The sequence below is a fragment of the Mustela nivalis genome (assembly GCF_964662115.1).
Source record: "Mustela nivalis genome assembly, chromosome: 7".
Lineage (NCBI taxonomy): Eukaryota > Metazoa > Chordata > Mammalia > Carnivora > Mustelidae > Mustela > Mustela nivalis.
The window spans coordinates 111,143,828-111,150,048 of NC_139026.1; the positions used below are offsets into that span (position 1 = coordinate 111,143,828).

At 47.8% G+C, this 6,221-nt stretch overlaps 1 protein-coding gene across 2 annotated transcripts in view; it reads right to left on the reverse strand.

Moving 5' to 3' along the window:
- Positions 1-4,394, reverse strand: part of MICAL3 (microtubule associated monooxygenase, calponin and LIM domain containing 3) — a 198,362-nt gene extending 193,968 nt beyond the window's left edge. For both annotated transcript variants that reach the window (XM_082738147.1, XM_082738146.1), the window contains exon 1: positions 4,225-4,394. The gene's annotated coding sequence lies outside the window, so the exon portion shown is untranslated. The remainder of the gene's footprint in view (positions 1-4,224) is intronic.
- Between the last annotated feature and the right edge of the window lie 1,827 nt (positions 4,395-6,221).

Consider the following 6,221-nt stretch of genomic DNA (forward strand, 5'->3'; position numbering starts at 1 on the left):
TCCACGCAGAGCCTGGTACACAGTCAATTGTCTCTAAGTGTCTGCTGCTGCTACCAGTGCCAACATCATTATCATCCTTGTGTTACTCTCCCTGCTTCTCTTCCTTTTCCACTCACAAACCCAACAATTCTCAATCAAAGGCAGTTTTGGTGGTGAAGGTGGGTGAAGCTTGGGGGGAAGACAGGGAAGAGTGCAGCTGGGACCTTCACAAGTCAGAGTTTTGTGGGCTGGGAGCAGTCTGTGCTGAAGGTTTGTTGTGTAATCCAGAGGGGCTACAGAAGCTAGAAGTATTGCTACTCTTGATCTTCCCTCAGATGGATACTCTGCCCCTCCTCTCTTCTCAGGTTCCAACGCTGACAAAGAGAAGACTTCCCCAAACTCAGCCTTCCTTCATACTTCTGTAAATCAACAACGGAAAAAAAGCAGGGAAGAAGAGAGGACAAGGCTGGAACTAAAGTTTCACTGTGCCTTTTAGTTATTATTTAAAATAGTAAAGAAGTCAATAAAAGCCACTAGTTAACCACTCGGCTGTCTCTCTCCTTCCAGAGTTAACCAAACCAGATCCTTCATTGGAGATACAATTAAAGAGACCTCTGTAGACCTATCTAATGCAGAAAGACTCCTTTCCTGGCTTCCATTCACACACCAAGACATGCTCGTTTCTCCCTTCTTGTGATAGACACTGAGCAAGCCACGCAAGAAGGATGCAGGGAGACCCAGTTGTTCTTATCACAAAACTTAATACTTACCAAAAACTCCTGCCTTTCTTCTCCCTTTCAGCAAGGTACAAACCAACAGTCCTACTTCACCACCCTTCTGTAATCTGATTATCACCACTGTTCATTTTCTGTAAATTGTGGCAGTTGGCAGTTTTCTCTGTGAAATTCTGACTCCACAATGACAAATCAATGAACTGCAGGGTTTGTGGTGATGGTTTCCCTGTCCTCCATCCCCAGTTTTTATCCAAAGACAGCTAAAGCCCAAACCATGACAACAGCAAGTCATGTACAGCAGAGAGAGCCCACGGGGGTAGGGATGTTCTATCCACTGGTATATCCCAAGCATCACAGAGCCTGACACCCTCCACCATTCCAAGTCCATAGGATCAGAGCTGAATTCTGAAAAAAAGTGGAACTGAAGATGGGCGAGCGAAGCATGAAAGGAAGGGGAAGTCCACAAAGAGTTTAGGTGAATTTCCAAACAATATCCCCATCATTCCCATAACTTACTGCATTATTTGTAGAAGCTAAAGCCTGGAAAGGAATCAGAATTTCAACTTTGCCATCTAAACGAGAAACTGAGAGCCTTACTACACAGATTTTAGCCCAGTGCTGCCCTGTCTCCAAGTTTACAATTTCAATGCACAGCCTAAGTTTAAAAAGCCTGGGTAGTAAAGATATTCCTGGGGTTAGAAAATCACAAATTTCCTGCACACAAACCACCTTCATTCTCTCTGTCCCTATTCTTACCTTCTGGTCTTATTAAGTACTTCCTACTCTCCAAATATAGATGCCTTTTTGGCTCTGAATATTTTTTCTAAAGTAGCAACCCTACACCTGGCTAGAAGAATGCCCCCGGCTCGAGAAAAATTCCAGGGTGTGAAAACTTTACATCAATGAAAAATAAAGGCCCAGTACGATCACAGCGCCATCAGGCCCCAGGGAGGCACCAGCAACAAGAGTTAGGGACTGACATCTGCCCTTTAGTCACCACTAAAGCTTGGGATTTAAGAGCACACACTTCGAGGGCGCCTGGGTGGCTCAGTGGGTTAAGCTGCTGCCTTCGGCTCAGGTCATGATCTCAGGGTCCTGGGATCGAGGCCCGCATCGGGCTCTCTGCTCAGCGGGGAGCCTGCTTCCCTCTCTCTCTCTCTGCCTGCCTCTCTGCCTACTTGTGATCTCTGTCTGTCAAATAAATAAATAAAATCTTAAAAAAAAAAAAAAAAAAAAAAAAAGAGCACACACTTCGAGATCTGACAGCCCAGGTTTGAGTGCCAGCCTTGCTCTCACTTCTTCGACTTAGGGTCCTACCAAACCCTAGTTCCTTCTCTGTAAATTGGATAGGAACCAGGTCCACATTCCTAAAGATTCTTTGCAAGAGGAATACTCAAACCACGTTTTTCCTATAATTGTGGAATGAACTGCAGTTATTTAATATACTATCAAAAAAAGCTCAAAAATGTTTAAAACATAGAGCACAATAAGAATTCACTAAGGGGGGGCACCTGGGTGGCTCAGTGGGTTAAAGACTCTGCCTTCAGCTCAGGTCATGATCCCTGGGTCCTGGGATGGAGCCCCGCATCAGGCTCTCTGCTCAGCAGGGAGCCTGCTTCCCCCTCTCTCTCTGCCTGCCTCTCTGCCTACTTGTGATCTCTCTCTGTCAAATAAATTTTTTCTTTTCTAAAAAAGAAAAAGAACTTAAAAAAAGAAAGAAAGAAAGAAAGAATTCACTAAGGGCTAAAACAATCTGAGCCAAATTTCTGACCTGAGAGTACATTTGACAATCAAACCCAGAATGTATACTACTCTCTTCGAGGCTCTTTACAGATGTGCTCACAGGAAGAAAGCAACCACAATAATGAGTTGGCATCTGGGTGGCCAGGTAATGAGAGGGCAAAGCCTCCCTGCTAGCAGCAACAATGCAAAATAAGGTATCTTTCTCACTATAAAACCCAACTCATTGGGGCGCCTGGGTGGCTCAGTGGGTTAAGCCACTGCCTTCGGCTCAGGTCATGATCCCGGATTCCTGGGATGGAGTCCCGCATCGGGCTCTCTGCTCGGCAGGGAGCCTGCTTCCCCCCCCCCCTCTCTGCCTGCCTCTCTGCCTACTTGTGATTTCTCTCTCTGTCAAATAAATAAATAAATAAAATCTTAAAAATAATAATAAAATAAAAAATAAATAAAAAAATAAAACCCAACTCATTCTCACCCTTGGGGTACCAAACCATCATCCTACATGATTGCCCACACAGCAAAGTGTCAAATGGGACCAAATACTGATGTTCTGATGTTCACAATTCTCTGCATTAATGCACTTCAGGTTAACCTTAATTAATGTCTGTGTTAAACACCAACATTAAAAGAAAGTAACTGTGATCTGCATGCATTCTTGGAAACGCTTTCCCTGAATTAAACCTCCGGAGAAAAAAACAGCCAAGACATAGGGCTAATCCATGCCCCTTAATGGGGTAAGGTAGAGGCCTTGCCTGAGGGGCCCAACAAACAATTGTGATGACTAGTTTACCATCCATGCCAGAACCTGCAAAGACTATCACTACATCTGGTTTTCTGCTAACACAAGGCAAGTCTCTGATGTGTGTAAGGGCTCCTCCAGGTGGTTTTTAAACTAGGAATTCACAGTTGTATCACACAGACCTCCAATAACACTATCACCTTGTAAGGCAGTTAGGCAAGGGGGAATGGCTTATAGATAAGTGACGTACGTGGCTGCCATCATCTCACCCAGTCCACCACTACCCTAAGAAAACAAAAGGCAAAAGCACTTCATGGTTCTCATGGCCACCTGCCCAGAGCGACCCAGAAATCCACACTCAGCATCTGTTAGACTCCAGATCAAGACAGGACCTACCCCCCTGGAAGCCAGCACTAGCCCGGCCACGATGCAACAGAGGAGTCCCATACCCCAGCTCGAGTGGAAGGCCAATGGCCCGGAGGCTGGGCCTGGGCGCCAGGGCAGGACGCACCCCATCTCCAAGCCTCGGGAACCCCCCCACTCCTGGGTTAAGATAAGAGATCTTCGCCCCCACCCCCAAAGCTTCCTCAGAAAATTCAGTCCCAGCCACTCTCCTTCCCACTCCCACAGACGCTGGAGCCTCCCCAATCCCCTGGCTTCCCCCAATGCCAGCCTCCCCTGGAACTCCTGGCACGCGAGGCCGCACTTGACCGAACATCCAACTCCTGGAGGTCAAGGACAGGGGTCGGGAGAGCCGGAGAAGCGCGAGGAGGAGCTTCCTCGTCCACTCCGCCGCCCCGCTAGGAAAAGGGCTCGAAGGGGCCGCCAGAAGGAGGCGCCAAGCGTCCACCGCGGGTCCCGAGCCCTCCCGGCTACCCCGGGTAAGGTCTTCAGCCACAGGTCTGGTCGCGGTTCTCGCCGGCTCTGGAGTCACCCTTGGGGACCCCGGAAACCCTGCGCTCAGGGCGCGGGTGGGATGCGGCCCCCACGGAACGGTTGGGGCCGGTCTAGGTCTCGAACCCCGGTCCTCACCTTCGCCTCATGCTGGTGTGTCCCCCGATGCCGGCGTCCCCTGGCCGGCCCGGGTCGCCAAGCCCCGCTCCCGGCGCGCAGCCCCGCAGCGCCGCAGCCCCCGCGCGCCAGCCGCAGCGTCCGCGCGGGCAACAGCAGCGGCGGCAGCTGAAGCAGCGGCGCCGCCGCCGGTGGCTGGGCGGGCACATGGGAGGGCGGGGGCTGCGGCCCTTCAGCCCTTGCTATAGGACCCCAGTCTCAGGGGCGACAGATCTAAGTGCGCCTCTGAAACTGGTACGTGGTTCCCGTCCTCAGGGCGTTGTTGCTACCTGCAGACTCAGGCTTTGCCAGAACCTCAATAGTATATGCAAAAGGTAAAGAAATAGACTGTCGCCACTCCCTTCCTCCTCTCTATCCCCCCGCACGGTCCATATGGTACATTCCTCAAAGCACCGCCCAAGTGAGAAAGGGAGGAGTTGATTGGTTGGGAATCCTGGAAGGGCGCAAGGAACCACACAAAATGGCCAATGGAAAAACGCGGTGGGCATATCAAACCTGCCAGATGGGGAGAAGAGAGGATGCGTTTAAAGGGAACCTGTTTGTTTCCCTCAGAAGCCAGAATTTTCTTCCTGATCTTATCCAGACAGGAAACAATTTAAGGGCTCCTCAAATTTGGGGGTAAGAGAGTTAAAACAAGATATGGAGAGAATTGCACCAGATATATGTGTGTGACTTTGGATAGGTTACTCTGTATCTCTCGGCCTCAGTTTCCTCATCTAATCCAATGACAATATTGAACTAGAAATGATCTTTGATGGTCCTTTCATATTTTGTGGTCCTATAATCCTTTGCGTGGGATTGGCAGTATTTACATATATTCTTCAATTTTCGGTATGCTCCCCCATCTTAAAAAACGTTGGTTGAACATACACTTTCTAGTTGAAAGTACACTTTATACAAACACTATAGACCCCATCTTGTGTAAAGACACATTCAATATTCTTTGTCCCTCCTCTCTTAAAGCAAAGCATTTTTCTCTTTTTTTTAAAGATCTTATTTATTTATCAGAGAGAAAGGGGGGCAGAGAGCAAGCACAGGCAGACAGAATGGCAGGCAGAGGCAGAGGGAGAAGCAGGCTCCCTGCCGAGCAAGAAGCCCCATGTGGGACTCGATCCCAGGACGCTGGGATCATGACCTGAGCCGAAGGCAGCTGCTTAACCAACTGAGCCACCCAGGCGTCCTGCAAAGCATTTTTCTTATATGTGGTGAACACCCTAACTCTCTACTCCCCACTACAAATATCTCATAATTTCTGCTCTTACAAGAGTCACCTTTTCTTCTTCCTTCTCTCTTCCTCCACAGTATAAAAGTTTCAATTCGTAATTACTACACCTGTTGAAGCGTCCAGAATCCATACTTTTAGCAACACAGCTCACTGGGCAGTTCTCATTAGAGTGGCTGAAGCACTATCTGAAGTGTCTGGCACACCATTCAACTATTCATGGCTAATTCTGTTTTTAGTCACACTACACATCAAATTCAAGACTTGAAAACAGCCCTTGGCAACTTTGAGTCTTTTAAGTTTATCATCATTTCTTTGTTTTTGGTTAATATCTGAAATAGTTCCATATTACACTTGCATAATTCTCCAGAGCTGACTTTGAAGGAGGCATTCAGTTCCAGCTAGTTCCATATTTTGGCAAGAACTATACTTCTATATTAAAAGAAAACATATTTTAGGGCGCCTGGGTGGCTCAGTGGGTTAAAATCTCTGTCTTTGGCTCAGGTCATGATTCCAGGTTCCTGAGATTGAGTCCCACAGTGGGCTCTCTTCTCAGCTGGGAGCATGCTTCCATTCCTCTCTCTCTGGCTGCCTCTCTGCTTTCCTATGATCTCTGTCAAGTAAATAAATAAAATTAAAAAAAAAAAAAAAAAGAAAACAGCCCTTGGGGGCCTATTCTCAATTTTAGAGCTTTATACCAGCAGCTAGACCAACATTTTGGCCACCAAACTTCAGA